This window comes from Pinus tabuliformis, chromosome 4_2, assembly GCF_031772625.1.
Source record: "Pinus tabuliformis cultivar Carrire ecotype Pingquan chromosome 4_2, CPIR1, whole genome shotgun sequence".
Classification (NCBI taxonomy): Eukaryota; Viridiplantae; Streptophyta; class Pinopsida; order Pinales; family Pinaceae; genus Pinus; species Pinus tabuliformis.
Genome location: NC_142304.1, coordinates 1,046,733,996 through 1,046,758,550, shown reverse-complemented (window position 1 = coordinate 1,046,758,550; position 24,555 = coordinate 1,046,733,996). Strand labels below are relative to the sequence as shown.

General features: G+C 38.1%; 1 pseudogene; it reads right to left on the bottom strand.

Moving 5' to 3' along the window:
* The window catches only part of LOC149173205 (ruBisCO large subunit-binding protein subunit beta, chloroplastic-like), a 35,632-nt pseudogene extending 26,851 nt beyond the window's left edge, over positions 1 to 8,781 (bottom strand).
* Between the last annotated feature and the right edge of the window lie 15,774 nt (positions 8,782 to 24,555).

The window sequence follows — 24,555 nt, the reverse complement described above, 5'->3', positions numbered from 1 at the left end:
CTTCACAATAACCTTTATTGTGGAATGTGATGCTTCAAGAAATGGAATTGGTGTTGTTTTAATGCAAGATGAAAGACCCATTTCTTTTAGAAGTAGTCTAATCAAGGGAAAGTATTTACATAAAGCTATTTATGAGAAGGAAATGTTGGCAATACTACATGCGCTTAAGAAATGGTGACCCTACCTAATGGGAAGACACTTCAAGGTAAAAACGGATCATGATAGCCTTAAATAGTTTTTAGAACAAAGATTATCCTCTAAAGAACAACCAAAATGGGTCACAAAGATGTTGGGTCTTGACTTTGAAATCATCTACAAAAAAGGGAAGCAAAATGTTATGGCAGATGCACTCTCAAGAAAGGATGAGGATGTGGAAGCATTGTTGTGCACCATTTCTATTATCCAACCAGATTGGATAAACGAAGCAAGGGAGGAATGGAATAATGACGAAGAAGTGTGGACACTTATTCAAAAGTTACAACAAGATTCCAGTACATCTGATACATTTAGCTAGAAAAATGATTTGTTATGGTACAATGATCACTTGTACCTCTCTAAGAACTCCCAACTCAAACAAAATATTCTTCTGGAATTGCACACTTCTCCCTTAGGAGGGCACTCGAGATTTCTAAAAAATTACCATAGGGTTAAGAAGGAATGTTTTTGGGATGACTTTAAATTAGATATTCAAAATTTTGTGGCAGAATGTTTGGTTTTCCAACAAACTAAAGCTGAAACAATTAAGACACCAGGTCTATTACAACCTTTATCCATTCCAAACCAACGTTGGGAGGAGGTTTCAATGGATTTTATCACAGGTTTACCCAAGTCTGAGGGAAAGAGTGTCATCATGGTGGTAGTTGACAAACTTACCAAGTATGCACACTTTTGTGCATTATCACATCCATTTAAAGCCAGTACAGTTTCTACTACATTTATGGAAACAATTCAAAAGCTACATGGAAATCCAAAGATTATTTTAAGTGACAGAGATCCCATTTTTACTAGAAATTTTTGGACACAATTATTTTCTTGTTTTGGTACTCAGTTAGCTCATAGCTCATCTTATCATCATCAATCTGATGGGAAAACTAAGATAGAAAAAAAAATGTTTGGAAGCATATCTTTGTTTCTTTATAACTGATAAACAGATACAATGGGTCAAATGTTTACCTCTAGCTGAATGGTGGTATAACACTTCCTTCCATACTACAAAAAAAATGACCCCATTTATGGCGCTTTATGGATATTAGCCACCATTCATCACATCATATTTAAGAGAAAATTATAAGGTTCAAGCAGTGGAACATCACATCGAGCATCAACAACAAGTTCTCCAACTCTTAAAGGATAACCTCATGTTGGTGTAGAATAGAATGAAACAATAAGCAGATCAACATCGCAGAGAAAGAAGTTTTGATGTAGGTGACTGGGTATTTCTACGGCTACAACCATATAAAAAAATGTCCCTCAAGCAAGCTAAGAAGGATACTAAATTATCACCAAAGTATTATGGTCCATACAATGCATTGTAAAATATTGGTACTATGGCATACAAATTGGAGCTTCCTGTAGCTTCTCGAGTGCACCCAATTTTCCATGTTTCATGTTTAAAGAAGGTTATAGGTGACAAGCTCCCAGTTCAAACAATATTGCCAGAACTTGGCAAGGAAGGAAAAATTATATTGGAACCGGAAGCAGTCATAGAAACAAGAACTCGACAGCTACGAAATCGATCCATTTCGGAGTATCTCATCAAGTGGAAGAACTTATCTGCTGAAGATTCCACATGGGAAGATGAGGATTTTATATAGAAGCATCCAGAACTACTCAAGTGTTGAGAACAACACTTTTTTGAAGGACAGGGGCATGTTAGGTCCCTATAATACTAGCGATGACCCCATTACTATTGTAGTTGTATCCCTTATTAATATTGTTGTGCCCCTATTGTTCCCATATTGTTATTACTATGCCCCATAGAATCCCTCTATTGTTATTTTTGTGCCTTTATATTATTATTGTTAGTTTGGCTTGGTTATATTGTGACCCCTTAGACTCCTATATATAGAAAGGAGGTTTTGTCATTTGAATAATCCAAGAATTGTTCATTTGTGTAATGTAAAGTAGGTTGCCCCATCGAAGAGGCTTATTTCTATGGCGTTGATCTATATTTTCTATCTTTTTGTGAGTTGGTTTCATAACAATATTATACATGTATGCTTAGTGTAGATTCATAGCTTAGTTGTTAGTTTGCTTATTAGATGCATTTCCATTACAAGTAGTGTAGATTAGATTGGTCGTGTCATAGTTTGCTTCCATTTGTGCCTTCTTTCAAGTAGATGGTTAGAAAGGGGAAAAAATATCACCACAAGGTTTTCAACAAGTGTATCGGCCTCACTTCCTCCCTCTAGGACCATGAATTGAGGAATGGACCCTTCAGTAGCCCCATAAACACATATTTCTAGTTATAGAGTTCAGGCTTCTGTGATCCATATCAAGTTTATGAGAGATTTTTCGGCGAAAATCACATGGAATACCATTTGTCGACGTGTTTCGAACCAACTAGTGTGGTTCATCGTCAGGACAAGTTGAAGAAACAGATCCAGCTTAGCATGATAAATAGTCTGAGCAGAGTCTCCAACGGCTAAATTGACTAACAGCTAATTTTTACCTTAGGACCCAGGTCAAATCCTTATTTATTAATTTAATGTTATTATTATAATTATTATTTTTCTTATGGAAATAAGTTAAATTAGGTAAACTGGTTGGTTTTAAAAAGGGAATTTATTTATTTATTTAAATTAAAATTAATATATATATCTATATCTATATATATGATGATGATGATGATGATGATGGTTAACGTCCGATGAGACCAAATAATGGTCTATCAGACCTAAAGAAACAAATTATCTATTTTGATTTAAGATTTTATTCCTATGCTCAAAAAGCTTGGAGAGAAGCCTCCCGAGCTCACTATAATTTTGACATTGTAAAAGGCTAGGAAGGTCAGTATTGTAACAAAGATTGTGAAACTGAGATCTAATGTGGTTATACGCGGGGCACTCTAAGAGGAAGTGGCTTTCATCCTCGATGTTCCTATTCTTACATATATGGCAGATCCTTTCCATCCATGGCGCTTTAGGAACTGCCCAACAACCTATTTCACTATGGAGCTCATGAGAATTCGTTCTAATCTTTGCTATATTAATTTTCTTCTTTGAGCTAGTTAAAATAGAGAGATACTTTTGATCTTCTAGGGTGGGGTTGATGACCTTCTTATAATAACTTAATTTTGTTTTAGCCGCTAAGTCTTTCTCACACCACATTTTTTCTTTGAACTTAGAAGTAACAATATCTTTAATGTTATTTATGTTTTGCAATGCATCATTTTCGTTGATCTCCCAATAGTTTAACCAGGCCCTTGTGTCTTTATGCCACCCTCGATTGAGCCTTAGGTGGTTTTGGCTAGAATTTAAAGCTAGCTTAGGAAGTCTATGATCGTTTATGTTACTGATTTTGTGCTTGTACAACAGAAACCTAAGCATAGCTAGGCTCTCAATAGGGGAAAGACCTGCTTCTATAAGGAGAATAGGATAGGGTGTATTACTTTTAATTTTCAGCTTATAAGTTATAAAACGCTTCTGGATTTGCTCAATCTTTCTCCATGATTCTCTGGAGATGCTGCAACCCCAAACCTCACAGCCATATAAGATAACAGGAGTGACTAAAGTTTCAAAGAGGAACTTATTTTTATCCCACATTACAAGGTTTTCAATTTTACAATTATTTTCAAGACCATAGTAAGCTTTCCACCCCCCATTAATCCTTTTCTCAATGCTATGGTTCCAGTTGAGCTTGTGATGAATATCAATTCCTAGGTACTTGTAAGAATACACTTCCTCCAAGTTATTATTGTCATACATAAAATTAGCATAAGTGTCCTTCTTGGATTTGATAATCATAACTTTTGTTTTGTCAGTGTTAACAGTCATACCCATGGTAGAGCAGAAATCCTTAAGAAGCCTGAGTTGCTTATTAAGATCAGATGGGCACCTTGCCAAAAGAACAATATCGTCAGCATAAAGAAGAAGGATGACGACTATCCCAGCTAAGATCGTGCCATCAGATCCTGCTTCCTCTAAATAGCCTTCGAGCTTATCGATGTAAATGCCAAATAGGGTAGGGGAGAGGGGGCAACCTTGTTTAACTCCGATGTTACACTTAATATCTTTCGACCACCCTTCATTGCTCTTTAGCTTGGCAATTACATTCTCGTATAACCTTATAGCGGCAGCTCTCAACTCGAGAGGAACCTTTAGCTCTTCTAATCTATTCCAAAGGTTGGATCTAGGAACCGTATCGAAAGCCTTTCTAAAGTCCACAAAGCAACAAAATAAATTGGATTTATCATTAAGACATTCCTCCGCAATGATCCTAAGCGTAACAAGGTGGTCTGTTGTTGAGTGATGCCTTCTGAAACCTACTTGGCCTTTAGCCCACTTACCTTCACTTTCAAGCCATATGCTTAACTTTTTTTCCAAAATACTACCATATAACTTGGCTAAGAGAGGGCTGATCATAATTGTTCGATAATTAGATGGGTTATTTGTATCCCCACTTTTAAAAATAGGGATAATGAGGCTCTCAGTCCAAGGTTTAGGGAACCCTTGCTTGACTGCTTGATTGAAAAGCTTGTGGATGTGGGGGATGAGGACAGGACCTCCAATTTTTAAGATTTCCGCTTGGTAACCTTCAATTTCCTTAGCTTTCCCATTAGCGAGGCGATTAACCCCAAACTTAATGTCTTCTAAAGAGAAAACTTCTTTCGTTGTGAGAAGGGTTTTCAAATTATCCATGACATTTGGAGATTCATAAAGCTTTTTAAGATAGGAATTCCAATCGCAAAGAGAAATTTTATTATTATCCTTAGTCTTCCTAGTTAGAATCTGCCTCCAAAATTTCTTAGGAGCTACCTTAGAGAGGTGTAAGAGATTCTCCTGTCTTTGACGAATGTACTGCCTCTTTTTCCTTTTAGTTAGGGCTTTGTATATTTTTATCTTGTCCATTTTAAGAGATTCATCAACAGCTTTCTTAGTTGCTCTCCTTGCACTTTTACAATCTTTGTCATACCATGGATTGGTTTTGCTATTTCTTTTATTATTTGAAACTTCAATTGAGAACTTGTTAATAGAATATGAGAGGGTTGTAGTAAAATTATGATAGAGGTCTTCTATGTTGTCTATATTAGATAAAGGAAGCAAATTAGTTTTTAATTCATTTAGAAAGAGATCATTTTTATTTCTATCAAATATTAAGTTTTTTTGGCTATAAGTATTATTTTCTATGGGAACTCTATGCATGACAAAATTGAGAGTTATAAGTAAAGGCCTATGATCAGAGTCAGGTTCATGGTCGTTTAAGATGTCAAAATTTATTATTTCGTTGTATAATGGGAGATCAGAAATAACATAGTCTACCACGCTGCTACCAAGCCCATGGATGCAGGTCATCTTGCTAGAATTGGGCCACTTCTTTATACCGTTGCAAATTATGAGATCCTGAGCACTACAGAGCTTAACTAGCTCCGACCCAAACAAATTTTCCCCGAGATCTTCAGAGTTCCTTTTGTACCTGCTAGCCAGAGTAGGGTCTTCATCTAACCAAAGAGGATTAGGGTTGGAATGATTGCTTAGAATAATAGCTTGGTTTTTTGAAGTTCCAGCATTAAAGTCACCTATTAAAAGGATATTACCGTCATTCCTTAGGCTATAAATATCATTCTCTAAACCATTGTAAGGGTTAGTTTTATCTAGATTCTTCTTCTTATAGAAGTTAGAATTAATGGGGGAAAATAACATATTGCTATGTAGGACTTTTTATTATTAATGTCTTTGATCTCTATCCAACTATATTGGTTGTGAGGGTCTTTTTTATAAATCCTAACATGGGGGGAGATGTTCTTCTTAATGTAACAAGCTATTCCCCCAATGCCTCTACGGGAGGATCGCTTGTTCCAGGTAGACCATAGCGTAAAGCCATCTATGTTAGGGACCTTAGATTCTTCGTGCTCCCAAGTTTCAATAAGCAAAATAATATCAACATCATTTGAAATCCAACTTAGCTTGGGGCCTTTGTTCCATGGGAAGCCCCGACAATTCCAAGAAAGGATCCGGAGCATGTTTAATTGCTATTGACTACTATCTTTTTGGTTTCTATCTCGAATAAAGGCTTTTCTATTTCTGATTATTGCCCATTTTCCTTCCTTTCTAGCTTCTTTTACCTTTTGAACCTCCTTTCTTAATTATGCTTCGTCTTCTGGAATGAGATCTTCATTTATGAATATTCCCGTTCCTTTTAGACTTGAGGTTTTACTAAGTATGTCGTGCTTATGATCAGTGGAGCTCACCTTTATGCGGATTAGTCTTCCTTTATTCTCGGTTAATTTCCCCAACCTTGTTGCTTCTGTGAGACACAATGTTTCAATTTGTAATCTATTATGTAGTTCTGTCTGGGCTAAGGCTAAAGTATCCTCATCTACTTCCTCTTTTAAACCGAATATTATATATAATAATATTAGGTTATTAAGGTAGGATTAATAATTTTAATGGTTGGTTTTATAATTTATTTATTTATTCAAATTATTAAATAATTATTATTGGTGAACTTAATGGCTGAGGATTGATTGTTGAGATGATCAAAGAAGAGATCAAGCTCATCCTGGCCATGAGACCAGATGACATTGGTGTCATCCACATACCTTCTCCACAGCTTAGGCAAGAGCCGAGAAGAGTTAAGAGCCTTGGACTCAAAATCTTCCATAAACAGATTAGCAACAACAAGGGAAAGGGGTGAGCCCATCGCAACCCCATAGGTTTGCTCGAAGAACTCTCCCTCGAAACCGAAGAAGGTGGACGTGAGACAGATCTCAACCAACCTGGCCGTGTCAGGATCTGTTAGGCAGTTTATCACATCCATGGACTCATTAATAGGGATGCAAGTGAACAGGGAGACAACATCAAAACTACCAATAATGTCCCCAGGTTCAAGCTTAATGTCCTTGAGTTCCTCAATAAAGGAAGCAGAGTCTTTTACGAAGGACTCTGTACGACCAACTAAGGGTTTAAGCTTTAACGCCAGGAACTTCGCAACAAGGTAGGTAGGACCTCCAATGGTGTTGACGATGGGCCTTAAGGGGGCTCCTTCCTTGTGAATCTTGGGGAGACCATAGATTCTAGGAGTAATAGGGTTGCTTTCAATCAGTTTTTGGTGCAAGGAGCTCATTGAGCTAATGGATTTAATGGCCAAAGCCACATTCCTAGAAACCTTCTTCAAAGGATTTTTGGGAAGCTTTTTGTAGCTACCACTATTATGAAGATGATCCAACATCTTGCTGCGGTAATCAACCCTGTCCATAATGACGGCAACACCACCCTTGTCTGCCTTAAGAACAATGATATCCTTGTTCTGGTTCAAGGATCTAAGAGCTAAAGATTCTTCCTTACTAAGGTTTCTCTTAGGCGGCTTAGCCTTTCTCAAGGCAACAACACAATCCTACCTAATAGTATCCTTGATCCTATCAGGTAAACCTCTGATCCCAAACTCAATATCACAAATAATATCCTCCACGGGGATTTTTCTAGGGGCTAAGCCAAAATTTAAACCTTTGCCCAGAACTTTAAAAACAGAAGGGGGAAAAACAAAACTTGAAAGATTAATAACCCTATTACTAGAAAGAGAAGAAAGGTAATGATTATTGATACCATTAGTCATCTTGTTCTTATTATTTTTCATGTTAGAGACGTTTGTGTTAATCTTGCCCATATTATTATTATTATTGAATTTATTATTATTATAAATATTATTAGTATTATTACTAAAATTAATATAATTATTATTATTATTAATACAATAAATATTATTATTACTATTATAATTAGTAATGACATTATTATTATTCATATAATTATTATTTTCATAAACCCTGTTATTGTGATAATTACTACTATTATAATAATTATTATTATTAATGAATTTACTATTATTATAATTATAATTATTATAATTATTATTATTATAAGTATTATTATTATTGTTATTAAAATTATTCTTATTAATCCTCCTAATAATAGCGCTGCTATGTTTAAACATAGAATTATTATTATAGTGCATATTACTCCTATCAATACTAACCTGAGGCTCAGCAAAAACAATGGGATCTCCAACGCTGAACGCAGAACCATCTCCAACGCTGAACGCAGAACCAACGGGATCTCCAACAACGGGATCTCCAACGCTGAACGCAGAACCATCTCCAACGCTGCATGCAGAAACAACGGGATATCCAACGCTGAACACAGAACCATCTCCAACGCTGCACGACTCCACGCTGACCTCTCCAGTCATATTACATTCAGGAATCGCGGTTGAACCTTCTCCAACGCTGAACGAACCTACACTGACCTCCCCACACATGTCAATCATATCATAATCTGAAATCACGGTCCTTTTAGGCGAATTCTCCACGCTGTCCATACCAAACCGGCCTGCCAAATCGCTAATTGAAATCCTTCTACGCAATGCAGAACCGGAGCAATCAGAAGGAGAACGTGGACCTAAAACCACCGGATCGGAAACCATGATGCCCAGGGAAGCAGAGACTTCATTGGACGATAGCGCAGATGGACCAGAAACACTGAACGCTGGCACAACAACTCTGCTGTTGTTATCAGAAAACCGTCTTGTGCCTGGAGAGACCATGCTTTCAGGATCCCTGGCCATAGGATGGGAGTTTCCCACAACACAGGTACTAGGCCGAACGATCCCCAGAGAGGCAAACTCCAATTCTTCCTCTGCACAGAACGATTCCTCTAGTTCTTTTATGACCTTTGGAGTTTGTTGTATTTAATTCAGTATTTGGTTAATATTGCAAGGCAGATCTCATTGTCATCTTTTTGCATCTCCATTTCTGCAATAAGATCTCACTCATGCTTTCATTCCTTTTACTAACTTTCTTCATACATAATATAGGTAATTGATTCATGCTTTTCTAGTTTATGGAAATGTATTTTGTTGCATAGTTTTTGGAAGACACACATATTTTATGTAGAGCAGGTGCTTAGGGAGGAGACCAAGACTTCACAACGAGAAACCACCTTCCACTTCATCCACCTTAGCCATTCCTTGTTTCACCATCACCCTCACTAATTTTTCATCATTTTTCATTGAAATTTTCCTAAACACATTGAGCAAATCTAGCCATCCCTTATCTTGGGTATTGACTCCTAAGTGCTCCTAGATATTCTAACACTCCATTGCACCCATCACACAACTTTCCTAAGCTTCCCAACACCTCCAAAACTTCACAATTAGCTCTTGGGTGTATCCTATAGGTTTCTTGTAATTTCTACAGGATCATCCTGTAGGTCTCTAGTACATCCTCTAGGTTTTCCTAAAACTGCCTATTTTGAGGCTGAATTGATGGGAAACCTATAAGAAGTCACAAAAAGCATCCTAGGACCCCTCCACACCATCCAATCACTCCATAAACCTTCTAGCCATCCTCAAACAACTTCAATCCACCTGCCACATCCACAAGAACAATTAGTTTGTATACTTGATTTTGCCTAAAAGACCAAAAAATTGAAAATAGAGTTAGTTTAGTTTCTTTACTTGCACATTAGCACTGTTTGACACTTTTTACTTCTACAGATTAGATAGTAGTATTTTTTTATTGTTGATTTAGCATCTCTACTTAGAGTAGCTTCTTAAATGGTTAATTAGGGTATGGTGTGGTTTAGCATTACATCTTGGTTTTTTCCCATTACTGCAGTAGAGTAACTCTTTTAGAGTAGATTTTCCTTTCTTCCATCAAATAATCAAGCTTCTTCTAACTTTATAGAAGTCTAGCTTCGAACCTCAGTGGATTCTAACTAGCTGAACAAGTGACAATGGGCAGAACCATCACTTTTACTTGTGCATACAACACTATCACCTCCAAGTTTGTACGAACCTCGGGTTGATAAGTAAAGTTGGTAGCCTAGGAGTTGTAGCATCCTTGCTGTAATGCTGGTGCTCATCACTTTTTCGCGCCATTTCCGGGGAGGTGACTGAGTAGAATGTGATTGCTGCTTTGTTTTCTTCTATTTCTTGTCCTCAATATTCTTCCATTAGTTTACTTCCGCAAAAGTAATCTAGTTGTTTCCTTTCTTTCATTTTGCATTATATACTTTCCTCTCCATTCTGCAAGTAGGATTTCAATTCACCAAGTAGATTTTTCATTCTATTATTATTTTTCATTCAATCAACAATTTTAATTCTGCAAGTACTTTCCAAGTTTTAAAAAATAATACAAAACCAAGCCAAAAATATTTCCTTTCATGCCTCGTAGGAATAGGAACAACTTAGGGAATTTTTTTCCAAATACCCCCACTGCATCCAATAGCCAACCTTCTCTCTTCTTTGGTGGATGTGAACTAGAGGAACCTTAGGTGAGAAACCTGACATATTTGAAGAACCTACAAGGGAAGAAGAAGAAGAGGAACCCATTCCTACTAAACCAATGGCTGAAAACTGAAATGATAGAGGGAATAGAGAGAGAGAGTTGAGGGTGCCTTCCCCATCAAGGAAACCAATGGGGCCACTAAGATGAAAATATAAGCCCCTCTGCCCTACCTCATTTCCATGGCCTGACCACAGAGGACCCTGACACTTTCCTATTTGTGTTTGTTGTTATATTTCAAACCTATGACTATACAGATGATGAGAAAAGGTTAAAACTATTTCCATGTACCCTCAAGGATGTAGCATTGCATTGGTTAATGGGTTTACCTAGAGATAGCATCACAACTTGGGCTCAAATGCAGTAGGTTTTCAACAACAGATATCAAGACTACTGTCGGTCAAAGGATACTAAAGAAGAAATTTTCAGGGTGACCATAGGCGATGATGAATCCTTAGAAGGCTATGAAGAAAGATTCTGGCTCAATTACAGAAGGGCCAATTGCACACTTGACCTTGAGTCACTAAAGTTGGTCCTACTTAGGGGATTAAGAGAATATCTCCTGGATACCTTACATTTTTTAACAGGAGGAGATATATACCAATTACCCTATGAGGATATCAAGACTATCTTTAGAAACCATTCTAGGGCAGCCAGGAAGAAGGGTAGGGGTAGTCAACCTATGGCCAGTACATCATCTTCCAACTCATCCATCAAGGGTGAAATTGGAAACATGTTGGAAGATTTCAAGAGTGAGATGTTGCAAACCCTTGCCTTACAAATGCACACCATGAACATCAAAAGGAGGCAGGAGGAAGCAGAGAGAGCCTTGGCCATATTTTTTCCTAGATGCACCAGGAGGCATCCTAGGAATGAATGTCCATTGAACTATATTTAAATTTGATCAATATATGAGGAAAACCACTCCACAGACAAGTTCCCTTCTTTACCCGGACTCAAAGTTGTATATCAAGGAGCTGAAGCGGTCACTGTGTAGCTTTTCTACATTAACCAAAGGAGACCTCATGGGCCTAGACCATACTACCAGGGCATGCAAGGTTCATCCCATGCATATTGCAACCCCAACCAAACCAAAATTATACCTTCTTGGGGACTCCCTGCTCATCCTTCTTCATCTAGACCCCCTCCTTGGTCCTATGCATCTCAGTATCTTTCCTAGCCAGCCAACCAGCCATTTCAACCTTATGCTCTACCACAACCTCAATGGAATACATCACTCCAGGGGTGGAGACCCCAATACAACAATTTCTATAGCTCTATTGCCTCCACCACCTGCTAAACCACAACTCCTACACTCTGTTCCACCTAAGCAACCCTAGATGCCTACCTAGCCAAATCCAAACCCGAACAATAGGTAGGCTTAGCAAGTATATAGTGGAGATACATCATATCCATCTTATGTTGTGGAAATCCAGGAGATCAACCTGAGATCTTGGAGAGTTCTCCCAGATAACCAACCTCCCCCTCCAGCTAGGGATGTTGAGGAAGAAAGAGAGGAAAGAAACCTTAAAGTAAATCCACCCTTTCCTGAAAGATTAGCCCAACCACTCCAGCCTACCCCATAAGAGACTAAACTTCTTAGAGAATTTAAAAATCCATGTGTAAAGATACCCCTTCTACGGGCAATAAAAGATGTTCCCATTTACAATAAGTTGATTGAGGATAAATGCTTCAAGCCTCCATGGAGGCAAAAAATGGATGCCCCTACCATTAATGTTATTGGGAAGTTATCGACTTAATGTTGGGGAAGGTAATATGTCCAAAATATTTGGACCCTGGAAGCCCTGTAGTAGATGTGCACATCAATGGCACCATTGTCCCACACACTCTGATCGATCTTAGGGTTGTCATTAATGTGATGACCAAGGACACCATGGTCAAGCTCAACCTCTAAGGGTCATTGATGAAGACCACAATAGTTCTGCAACTTGCAGACCATTCCACAGTAACCACTAAGGGAATAGTGGAGGATGTGATGATCTCCATTGACTCCTGGGAGTACCTTGTAGATTTCTTAGTTCTCTAGCCTAAGCTAAGCTTACTGGTTATCCTCTCATCCTTGGGAGGCCATGGTTGGCCACTGTCGATGCTTACATTAGCTGCAGAGATGGGAATATGACCATCAAGAATGGGCATATGTCCAAGTAGTTAGTCCTATACCCTCCTGCTCAACCTTCTATAGAGCATGATTTATATTTATGGTTGGAGGAGGAGGAAGAAGATGAAGTTTATTCTGCCCAACTCTATGCGTTGGAAGCAACAATATAAGGAGGATGACAAGATGAGGATGACTTGAGTGAACACCTACTCTAAAGTCCGAATCTTGGTTCATTACCTTTAGAAGAAGCAGTAAAGCAACCCCAGAACAATCATCCAATTGAATTATGCTTGGCCGATTCCAACCAACTCCATGTCAAAACCATAGAATTCGGCCCACGAAGAACCTTGAAAATCAATCCATCTCTTTCTTCTCTCGAAGAGGAGAAGCTATGCAACATGTTAAAGGAAAATATAGAAGCCTTCACTTGGAGTTATAGGGAAATGAAGGGAGTACACCCCTAAGTGTGTATTCACCACATATACATCAAAGAAGGTTGCAAGACAGTCCGGAAACCACAAAGGAGGATGAATCCAGCTCTTAAAGATATAGTCAAAGAAGAATTGCAAAAACTGCTAGATGCAGGATTCATTTACCCTATCTCCAACAAAGACTGGGTCTCTCCTTTGGTGTTAGTTCCCAAGAAAAATGGTAAGTGGAGGATTTGTGTTGATTATAGGGAGTTGAAAAATGCCACAAAGAAGGATTATTTTCCTCTACCCTTCATTGACCAAGTGCTAGATGCCTAGCATGGAAAAGGTTTTTCTCATTCCTAGATAGATTTATTGGGTATAACCAAATCCAGATCTATGCAAAAGACTAGGATATGACCAGATTCACCTGTCCTTGGGGTACTTTTGCCTATAGGGTCCTTCCTTTTGGCCTATTCAATGCTCCTGCCACTTTCCAGAGAGCAGTCTTGAGTATTTTCGTCGAATTAGTCCATGATGTAGTGGAGATTTATGGTGCAGGAGCATGAGACTTGGAGGGAAAATCTTCAAACTTATTCCAAAAATCCAAAAAAATCTACAGGCAAAGGAATGGGTCCTTTAGCCAACAATTTCAATGCTTTTCTAGTTTAAGATAAGGATAGAATTAAGAATAAATCATGTTGTAATAAGTGCTTATGGATAAGATGTAACAAGATTTATGCATAATTGCTTTAAATCACTCTATGTAAAAGGCATTCTTTTGTATGGGATAAGGACCGAGAGGGCTTATCTATTATCTATAAAAAGGAAATAATAGGACGCTCTGAGTTAGTCAATCCCAGAGACATTGTCATATTGAAAACTCTCTTTGTGCATCTGAATTTATGATTCTCTATCAACTGAAATTTGTATGTGCTTATTTACTTTTGAACCATTGTTAATGGTGATTTGGCTTAGTTCTACCTACTATTATTTTCTTTAAGCTTATTAACATGTTTTCCTTTATATTGGGATGCAAGATTTCCATTATAAGCATTGTTGAGCTTCCAAGCAAAAACTATGGTTAACACATGAAAATCATGAATTACTTAGCCAGAATGGAGTTCCAGACTTGAAGTTTTATTGCATAGAGATTATACCTTCGTCAGATCCGGAACCTTTATCGCATCGCTGAGTGGGAATGGGACAGTGCTGAATCGTTGGAACACCGAATTCCAATAGCGCGACACTACCTGGGCTGAAACATTATAGGGAGGCTTTAATAACATATCAGGTCCGTGATTATTCTCGCATCGCAATTTTGAAGTGAAGGATCCTTATATTGGGAGCACTAGAATCGCCGATTGCGATCTTCGATAATTCTACGTGTTATCGCGTCGGAGAAAGAAATATTGGAAGGACCAATGGTGACCACAGATAGTCTTAATTTCATTAAACACAATTCTTGAATTTAAAGCGTCGATAGTTAATTCTTTAGAATTAACAATATATTGATAATAAGGCATCAATAGTGTATTTCCGCTCCTTTGGAACGAAAGCCCTCCGCCTGTGTGTATATCATTTTTAATGCATATCCTTTGTTTTAAAGCAACGGTAGTCTATCACTATAATTCCTATGGGATTATAGTTCTGATAGAGGAAAAACATTCCTAAGATATGTTTTGCACCGATAATGAAGGTTGGAGTGTATCAGAGGAAAACTCATGAATCTGTCAATAGAAGACTGACACACCTGTTGAAGAAGAAAGAGGAATTCAGCCAAAAATTGAAGAAATTATATCAGGCTCCGGCCATTTGACCACATCGCCTGCACTGAGGCCACCATTAGTGGTATCAGAGCAACTAGATGACATTGAATTGAATCTCAGAAGTACGAGAAGGAAAGTTACTATGGCTTTTAGAGTTGGAAGAGGATGACGACGTGGTGGAAGAGGACAACCTGTTGCAAACACTAAACTAATGGAAGTTGTGCAATAGATGCAAGCTAGATTGGATGCATTAACAACAGGAAGAAATATAGATGATGGAGATGTTAGTGAACCTGAGGTTGAAGTTGTAGAGGAAGAAGCTGTAGCAGTTACCTTTGAGATGAGATTCTTCCAGTCAGTGTTGAGATCCACAACTAGGCCAAAGACCGAAGTTTCAATATATGAAGGAGGACTGAATCCAGAAGAATTGATAGACCAGATTAATGGCGTGGAGAAATTCTTTGCCTATGAAGAAATATTAGATTAGAAGAAAGTAAAGTTTGTTGTCACCAAGCTAAAAGGCCATGCAGTGCTTTAGTGGGATGGTGTGCAGGCAGAAATAAAGAGACTTGGTAAGCAACCTATCAAGAATTGGAGCAGGATGGTAGCAAAGCTAAGAGGTAAGTTTCTACCAAGTAATTATCAGCAAGCCTTTTTTAGATAGATGCAGAATCTTAGACAGAGGTCTTTGACACTGAAAGAATACAGAGTAATTCTACAAGGTAAGAATAAGAGCTAGAGAAGCCCAAGATACAGATGAGAAGGTGGCTAGATATGTGAATGGCCTTAGGATGGAAATTCAAGATGAGATAAGTATACTGTCTCCTAAAACAGTAGAGGAAGCTTATCAGATAGCACTGAAACCTGAAGAAAAACCCATGAGGAAGCAGTATGCCAGAGGGAGAGGTACTTTTCGAGAAAGGGGAAGTCAAGGTGGTAGAGGAAGATCTACAACACCTAAAGATGGAGCTAGCAGTAGCTCAACCCAACATGCACCCACAAGAGGTGATGTAAGAGGCAGAGGGAGTTTTTCTAGAAGGGGAGGAGGTAGAGAAAGAGGAAGAGAAATAATATGTTACAGATGTAACAAGCTAGGACACAGAGTTGTTGACTGCCCAGAGAATGTAGGAATAAACCAGAGGAATGCAATTGTTGCTCTAGTTGAGGGAGAAGCACCGGTAACAGCAGTGGTAGAAGAAGAAAATATACGAGAGAGGGGAGAATATTTGGTAGTTAATAAAGTTTTTCTCAAGCCAGCAAAGGAGATAGTTGAACCATCACAAAGAAAGACTTTATTTAGAACAGTGTGTAAAGTTCAAGGGAAATGTTGTCAGATGATCATTGATAGTGGCAACACTGATAATTTTGTCTCTACAAAAGTGGTAGAGAAATTGAAGCTAAAGATAATTAAACATCCAACACATTACAAGGTGTCATGGTTGCAAAAGGGACATCAACTGTTAGTGAATGAACAGTGTGAAGTGGAATTTTAGGTGGGCAAGTATAAAGATAAAATTGTATGTGATGTGATGCCAATGGATGTGTGTCACATATTGCTTGGAAGACCTTGGAAATATGAAAGAGGAGCCATGCATGATGGAAAAAGAAACACCTACAAGTTTGGAAAGGATGGTGTCAATCATATGTTGTTGCCTCTGCAAGAAGAAGATGTACCAGGAAAGAAGACTGATCCAAAAACTCTATTACTAGGAGGAAAGGAATACTTGAAGCAAACTGAAGAGAATGAGTTAAATTTTGTTGTAATTTGCAAGCCCAAGGTAATAATGACTTCTACTAAAATTTCTGATTTACCCATTGAAATTCAAGAAATGTTGGAGAAATATTGTGATATTATTGTTGATGATTTGCCAAATGAGTTGCCACCCATTAGAAGAATTATCCATCATATAGATTTGATTCCTAGAGCAAGTCTACCTAACAAAGCAACTTACAAAATGACTCCTATAGAAAATGAAGAGGTTAGAAAGCAGGTGCAAGAAATGCTTGAAAAATGGTTGATCAGAGAAAGCTTGAGTCCTTGTGCAGTGCCAACAGTGTTGAGTCCAAAGAAAGATGGAGGCAGGAGAACGTGTATAGATGGAAGAGCCATCAATAATATCACAATCAGGTACATATTTTCTTTACCTAGAATTAAAGATTTAATGGATTTATTAAGTGGAGCAAAGTATTTTTCAAAACTAGATCTTAAAAGTGGGTATCATCAGATAAGGATAAGAGAAGGCGATGAGTGGAAAACCATTTTTAAGACAAATGAGGAATTGTATGAGTGGACAGTAATGGCTTTTTGGTTGTCAAATGCACCAAGTATGTTTATGGGACTCATGAATGAAGTTTTTAAAGCTTTTATTGGTAAATTTGTAATAGTATATCTAGACGATATATTAGTTTACAACAGGTCTAAGGAGGAGCACATGACGCATTTGAATTATGTCTTATAAAGGCCGCAATAGGAGAAATTATTGTTGAATTTGAAGAAGATCAAGGCAATCATGGAGTGCCCTTCACCCAAGAGTGTTTTTGAGGTAAGAATTTTTCATGGTCTTGCCAGCTTTTATAGAAAATTCATTAAGAATTTTAGTAAGATTAATGCACCTATTATTGAGATCGTAAAGAAGGACAAACAACCATTTAGATGGATTGTTGAAGTAGAAAAGAAAAAACAGCTTTTAAAGAAGAAAATCACTGAAAAGTCTATTTTGGTTTTACTTGATTTGACTAGGCCTTTCCAAATGAAGTGTGATGCCAGCCGAGAAGCAATTGGAGGTGTTTTAAGCCAGGAAGATAGACCTATAGCCTACTTTAGTGAAAATCCAAATGATTCCAAAAAGAAATATTCTTCTTATCATAAGGAGTTCTACGAAGTTGTACAGTCATTAAAAAATGGAGGCATTATCTAATGTCAAAAGAGTTTATCCTTTACTCGAATAACCATGCACTACAATATATTATGCAGCAACCGAAGCTTAGCCAGAAACATGCCAAATGGGTGGAGTATCTTCAATGTTTCCATTTTGTTTTGAAGCATATAAATGGCCAATCAAACAAAGTAGCAGATGCCTTAAGTAGGAGGAATGTATTATTTCAAGAGAGTCAAATCCAAGTGTTGGGTTTTGATTTTCTTAAATAATTGTATGAAACGGATCTAGATTTTAAAGAGGCATTTGAAGCTTGTAAAAATCTTGTTTTGATGGATAGGAGTAAATGGTTGGTTACTTCTTACAAGATGGACTGTTGTTTAATAAAAATCAGCTATGCATACCAAACTATTCTATGAGGGAGAACTTAATCAAAAAGAAACATAGTGGAGGACTTGCAGGACATTTTGGCATAGAGAAAACTTATGAGCAATTAAACAGATTTTATTTCTGGCCGAAAATGAAATTTGAAGTGGAGAAGCATATGAAAACTTGCAAAGTCAGTCAACATGTAAAGGGAAGGAGCCAAAACACATGTTTGTATGTTCCATTACCAATTCCAGATAGGCCTTGGGATATGGTAAGTATGGATTTTTTTTTGGGCTTACCAAAGACTCAAAGAGGTAATGATTCAATTTTTGTTGTAGTGGACAGATTTTCAAAAATGGTACACTTTATTCCATGTTATAAAACTGGTGATGCTTCTCACATTGCTAATTTGTTTTTTAAGGAGGTTGTAAAATTGCATGGGTTTCCTAAGAGTATTGTCCCAGAAAAGGATTCCAAATTTGTTGGACATTTTTGGAGAACATTATGGAAGAATCTAGGAACTAAATTAAGTTTCAGTTCTGCCTATCATCCACAAACTGATGGATAGACTGAAGTTGTGAATAGGAGTTTGGGCAATCTTTTAAGGAGCCTTACTGCAGAACATCCAAAGCAATGGGATCAAGTGTTGGCACAAGCTGAATATGCATATAATGACTCACCTAACAGGAGTACAAGACAAAGTCCATTCCATATTGTTTATGGAATGCATCCAAGAGGAGTATCTGAGTTAAGAAACTTGGGAAAGGATGAGATGAAAAGTGCAAAGGGTGAATATTTTGCTTCGGAAATGCAAGCAATACATGAACAAGTGAAACAGCAGCTGCAAGATAGCAACATCAAGTATGAAACTAGAGCAGACATGAGAAGAAGAGAGGTGAACTTCGAAGTTGGAGATCTGGTTTTAGCACACATCATAAAGGAGAGGTTTCCAATGAGGGAGTATAACAAATTGAAGTTCAAAAAAATTGGACCGTGCAGAGTGTTGAGTAAATTTTCTGCAAGTGCCTATGAGATTGAGTTACCCCCTGATGTTGGAATATCACCAATTTTTAATGTTGCAGACCTGTACAAGTATGAAGTGTTGAAAATGTGCAACAAGAAATGTTAAATTTAGAATGTGCTAAAAATAGATCTGCTAAAAATATCATGTCTAAAAATGGCATGTGTAAAAATAGCAGTTTGGCTACTGAGGTCATTGGCCACATTAGGTGAGAGGTGAAACTGATAAAAATAGAAAGTTCTAAAAATAGCATTTTTGGGTCCCTTCCTATTTATAGCAGTCCCTAGTCTATTTATAGGAAGTAAATTAATTTTGATCTTAACAGCAGTTGGAAATATTAATTAATTTATTTATTTAAGTTAATTAGTTAAGGAAATTTGAATTTGAGGTCTTTGTGGGCATGCACATGAGTTGTCCCACTAATTGAGGAATTTATCCTTAATTTCCTACACTGATTGAGGGAATAAGTATGATTTCTATAATGAGAGAATCAGTTGACTTAGTTCTAACTAGTCAAGTCCAGTTAGATTATTTTAACAAGTTGTTAAAATAATAAAATATAGTTTGTTAATGCTTGCATGCATGTGACAACTATTATTTTAGATAACTGAGAATTCACTCATGGATAACTGTTGCATCTCAGTTCTGTTAGAGACCCAGTTGAGATTAGATGTGGGATAGTGTACCATCAGATGCTTAGATATTTCTAGTAAGTATTCCTTGCATGGAGAAGGATCTATTATAGGAGATTGGAGGACTTGTGGCCTATAGATTGAGGCCTAGGTAGTCCATGATTTTCATCTTCTGATTAAAGATCATTAGGATCTTCTGATTACAGAGAGAGCAGGATAGCTATTGAGTTGATTCTTTTTGTATTCTGAAGAGGATTTCCACTTGATTGATAATACATGGTTGGGGTTTTATGCTAGTGCTTTCCCTTGGATATATCTTGTGTTATGTGTGATTATTTCTCTTGATCAGTTATGCATGTTTCTACTTGATGTTGCTCATGAATTCGATTATGCTTCCACTTAATGTTTTGTAGAAGTAGAACAAGTATTATGCTTTAGGACATTGCATTACCAGGTTGATCTATAGGTGGGAAATTTCTACATGGTATCAAAGCTAGCTAATTTGTAGAAAAAGTTCTACATGGTATCAAAGCTAGCTTATTTGTAGGAGAAATTCTACAAAATTCTACATGGTATCAGAGCACAGGTGATTGAGCAAGAACAATATACTAGCAGGAGAAATTCGAAGTTTATTATTCAGGATATAGATCTCAAGTTCTTATCACATCTATTTCATCAATGGTGTTCTATGGTTTGAGGCTTGAGTATGCCCTTGATGGCAGCTCAAACTATATAGCTTCGAAGGATCGCATGGAGGCAGTTTTGGAAGATAATGGCCTTAAGGATTTCATTGGTTAAGAAATTCCTAAGTCTACTAACAAGACTGAGCAGGTGGAATGGAGGAAGTGTGTGGCTAGAGCTAGGAGAATTCTCTTGGACGGAGTGCGAGATCACATTTTCTCGAGCCTCCAAGGGAAGGAGGCTCGGCATGTAATGTGGAAAAAATTGAAAGATTTATACTAGAATAGTAGTGATCAGAGGAAGCTGGCAGTGAAGGACAAACTTCGAAAGATCAAGTGTGAAAGGGATGAGATGATCTCTATGTATCTGACCAAGCTCATCACTCTCTATGTATCTGACCAAGCTCATCACATGCAGGGATGAGCTTGCAAGTGTAGAGGTCGTGACATCGGATGAGGATATGTTGAGTCTAGCACTCCTTGGCCTTCCTAAGAGCTGGCATAACTACCAGGACTTGGTGAATGGAAGGGAGAAACTGCCAGATTGGGAACAACTATGGTCGGATTTGATGTAGGAGGAGATCGGATAGAGCACTAGAGATAGTTCTCCATCCATGCATGATGAGGAGAATTGTGCCTTAGTGAGTAAGGTGAAGAAGGGGAAGGAGGAGGTTTCTCTTTCCAAATCTAGTTCTTCCAATGATGGGAAGAAGGTTGACAAATAGATAGTGCGATGCTTTCATTGTCATGAGGTGGGCCATTATGCTGCAAATTGTCCACAGAGGAAATCCAAGAAGGGAGCTGGGGAAGGATCTGAAGGTGAGGCACTTGCTTCACAGTTTGATTTGGAGTTCACACTTTTCGCATGCATGGTTTCATCCATGGTGGGAAGTGGTTGGTTTCTTGACAGTGGAGCTTCTTTCCACATGACCGACGATAAGATTTTGTTCAGTACTTTAGAGGATAAAGATCTCTAGATACTCATAGTGATGGGTAATGATGAGAAGTATAGTGTCTTAGGTGTAGGCACGATTATTTTTTAGAGGGAGCATGGAACTCGAATTACCTTGACCGATGTCAAGTATGTACTAGGACTGAAGAAAAACTTGGTGTCAATTGCGATGATGGAAGATAGGAGCTATGATGTAGTCTTCTGTAAGGGAAAGGTTATCCTTAGACACATCATCACTAGGTAGGTGAAGCAGATTGGTTCATGGGTCAAGAACTTGTATGCTCTTGAGGTTCAAGATGCATGCAAAGCCTTGAGCAGCAAGGCAACTAATGGAGACTTGGTGGTTGAGAGGGAGGGTATATTACCTCTCTACATGCAGAGCTAGAAGAATTCAAAGACGACTGTGGAGGAGCCACGATTGGTGCAGTAGCTTCAAGAGGTTGTGGAGCAGCCATAATAGGGGAAGCTGAGTGGAGATCGAGTAGAGACATCTACTCATGCAGAGACCTCCAATAGGGGGAAACTTTGAGCTAGGTGGGTTGAGGGATCACATGCAGCCATACCTCGAGGTAGGAGGTGGGGCGATATAAAGTAATCATCCTAAGGAGGAGAGGCAGGATCCTTGAGGTACCCAACCTCTTGGATGAGACCTTGCTACAAGAGCCTCGATGTGGAGTAGCAAGAACTGACTAATTGGGTAGAGAGAGATGCGGATGGAGCGACAGAGAGAGTGACAATGCAAGGAATCCCAAGAGAGCATATAGCTAGTAGGCAGTAGCAATGCAAGAGGCCCAAGTGTTTTGCACAGTACTAGGTGGCATAGAGAGGTGTGCAATGGTGTGAGATGCATGAAGATGTTGTAGTAGCACAGATGTCAGAGAGGGAGCACTTTTCAGCAGCAGGTAGAGCTTCAACATCAGAGTATGTTCCTAGCCCAACAGAGTGGTCAGTTGGAAGTGTTTTTGTTCCAAGTGTTGTTGGAGCAAGTGGATCGGGTAGATGTGTTGCATTCAGAACATTCCAGAGTTACAGGATCAGGTTCAAGAGGAAGCCTTTCTTGTTGAGAGGGAGTGTTGAAAAATGTGCAACAAGAAATGTTAAATTTAGAATGTGCTAAAACTACACCTGCTAAAAATATCATGTCTTAAAATAATAGTTTGGCTAGTGTGGTCATTGGCCACATTGGGTGAGAAGTGAAACTACTAAAAATAAAAATTTCTAAAAATAGCATTTCTGGGTCCCTTCCTATTTATAGCAGTCCCTAGTCTACCTATAGGAAGCAAAATTAATTTTGGTCTTAACAGCAGTTGGAAATATTAATTAATTAATTCAGTTGAGTTAATTAGTTAAGGAAATTCGAATTTGAAGTCTTTGTGAGCATGCACATGAATTGTCCCACTGATTGAGGAATTTATCCTTAATTTCCTCCACTAATTGAGGGAATAAGTATGAGTTCTATAATGAGAGAATCAATTGACTTAGTTCTAACTAGTCAAGTCCAGTTAGATTATTTTAACAAGTTGTTAAAATAATAAAATATAGTTTGTTAACGCTTGCATACTGTTGGGTATACGACCAAAGTCCCACATTGACTAGAAGTGGGGAGGATCATGGGTATATAAGGATGGACAAATATCTCCATTGGTATAAGGCCTTTTGGGGTAAATCCCAAAAACAAATGCATGAGGGCTTAGGCCCAAAGTGGACAATATCATACCATTGTGGAGATATGTGGTGTCCAGAGCCCTTACAAGTGGTATCAGAGCCAAGTTTGAAGTTAGCCAATGGATGAATCCTCGGAATGCCGAACGAAGGTGGTGAGCCCCGTTAATATCACAATGGGATCCGTGGATGAGCTCGGTTAGAGCAAGCTCTCGAGGCAGGTGGTGCTTCCATGTAAGGCATGTGCTTCCAATGCATTGGAGCGGAGAATCCTGGTTGGTAGAGAGTGGACGGATGGATAATCATTTGAGGGGAGGCTCGATAGTCCTTTATTCGAGGAGAGGATTGTTGGGTATACGACCAAAGTCCCACGTTGACTAGAAGTGGGGAGGATCATGGGTATATAATGATGGACAAATATCCCCATTGGTGTAGGGCATTTTGGGGTAAAGCCCAAAAACAAATCCATGAGGCCTTAGGCCCAAAGTGAACAATATCATACCATTGTATAGATATGTGGTGTCTAGAGTCCTTACACATACATGTGACAACTATTATTTTAGATAACTGAGAATTCACTCATGGATAACTGTTGCATGTCAGTTCTGTCAAAGACCCAGTTGAGATCAGATGTGGGATAGTGTACTATAAGATGCTTGGATATTTCTAGTAAGTATTCCTTGCATGGAGAAGGATATATTATAAGAGATTGGAGGATTTGTGGCCTATATATTGAGGCCTAGGTAGTCCATGATTTTCATCTTCTGATTGAAGATCATCAGGAACTTTTGATTACAGAGAGACCAGGATAACTATTGAGCTCATTATTTTTGTATTTTGAAGAGGATTTCCACTTGATTGATAATACATTGTTGGGGGTTTATGCTAGTGCTTTCCCCTGGATATATCTTGTGTTATGTGTGATTATTTCTCTTGATCAATTATGCACGTTTATACTTGATGTTGCTCATGAATTCGATTATGCTTCCACTTAATGTTTGTAGAAGTAGAACAAGTATTATGCTTTAGGACATTGCATATATCGGTTCGTTCTATAGGTGAAATTTCTACATGAAGGTGAAACTGCAGATGATACAACACAAGATCAAGAGACCCAAGAGATTGACTAGGTAAAACAATTACCCACAACAAAGAATTTGTAGCCAAAAATAATTTTAGACAAGAAGGTGTTTAAGAAAACAAGGGGACGAGAATAATTCCAGTATTTGGTAAAATGGAAGGATCAGCCAACTATTGAAGCTAATTGGGTTACAGAAGACATGCTACAGAAACTGGGCAGTTCTGTAGATGAACTCATGGACAAGAGCTCATGAAGAATTTTGTCCTTAGGAGTCTAATGCAGGAGCATGAGACTTGGAGGGAAAATCTTCAAACTTATTCCAAAAATCCAAAAAAATCTACAGGCAAAGGAGTGGGGTCCTTCAGCCAGCAATTTCCATGCTTTTCTAGTTTAAGATAAGGATAGAATAAGAATAAATCATGCTGTAATAATCAATTATGGATAAGTTGTAACAAGCTTTATGCATAATTGCTTTAAATCGCT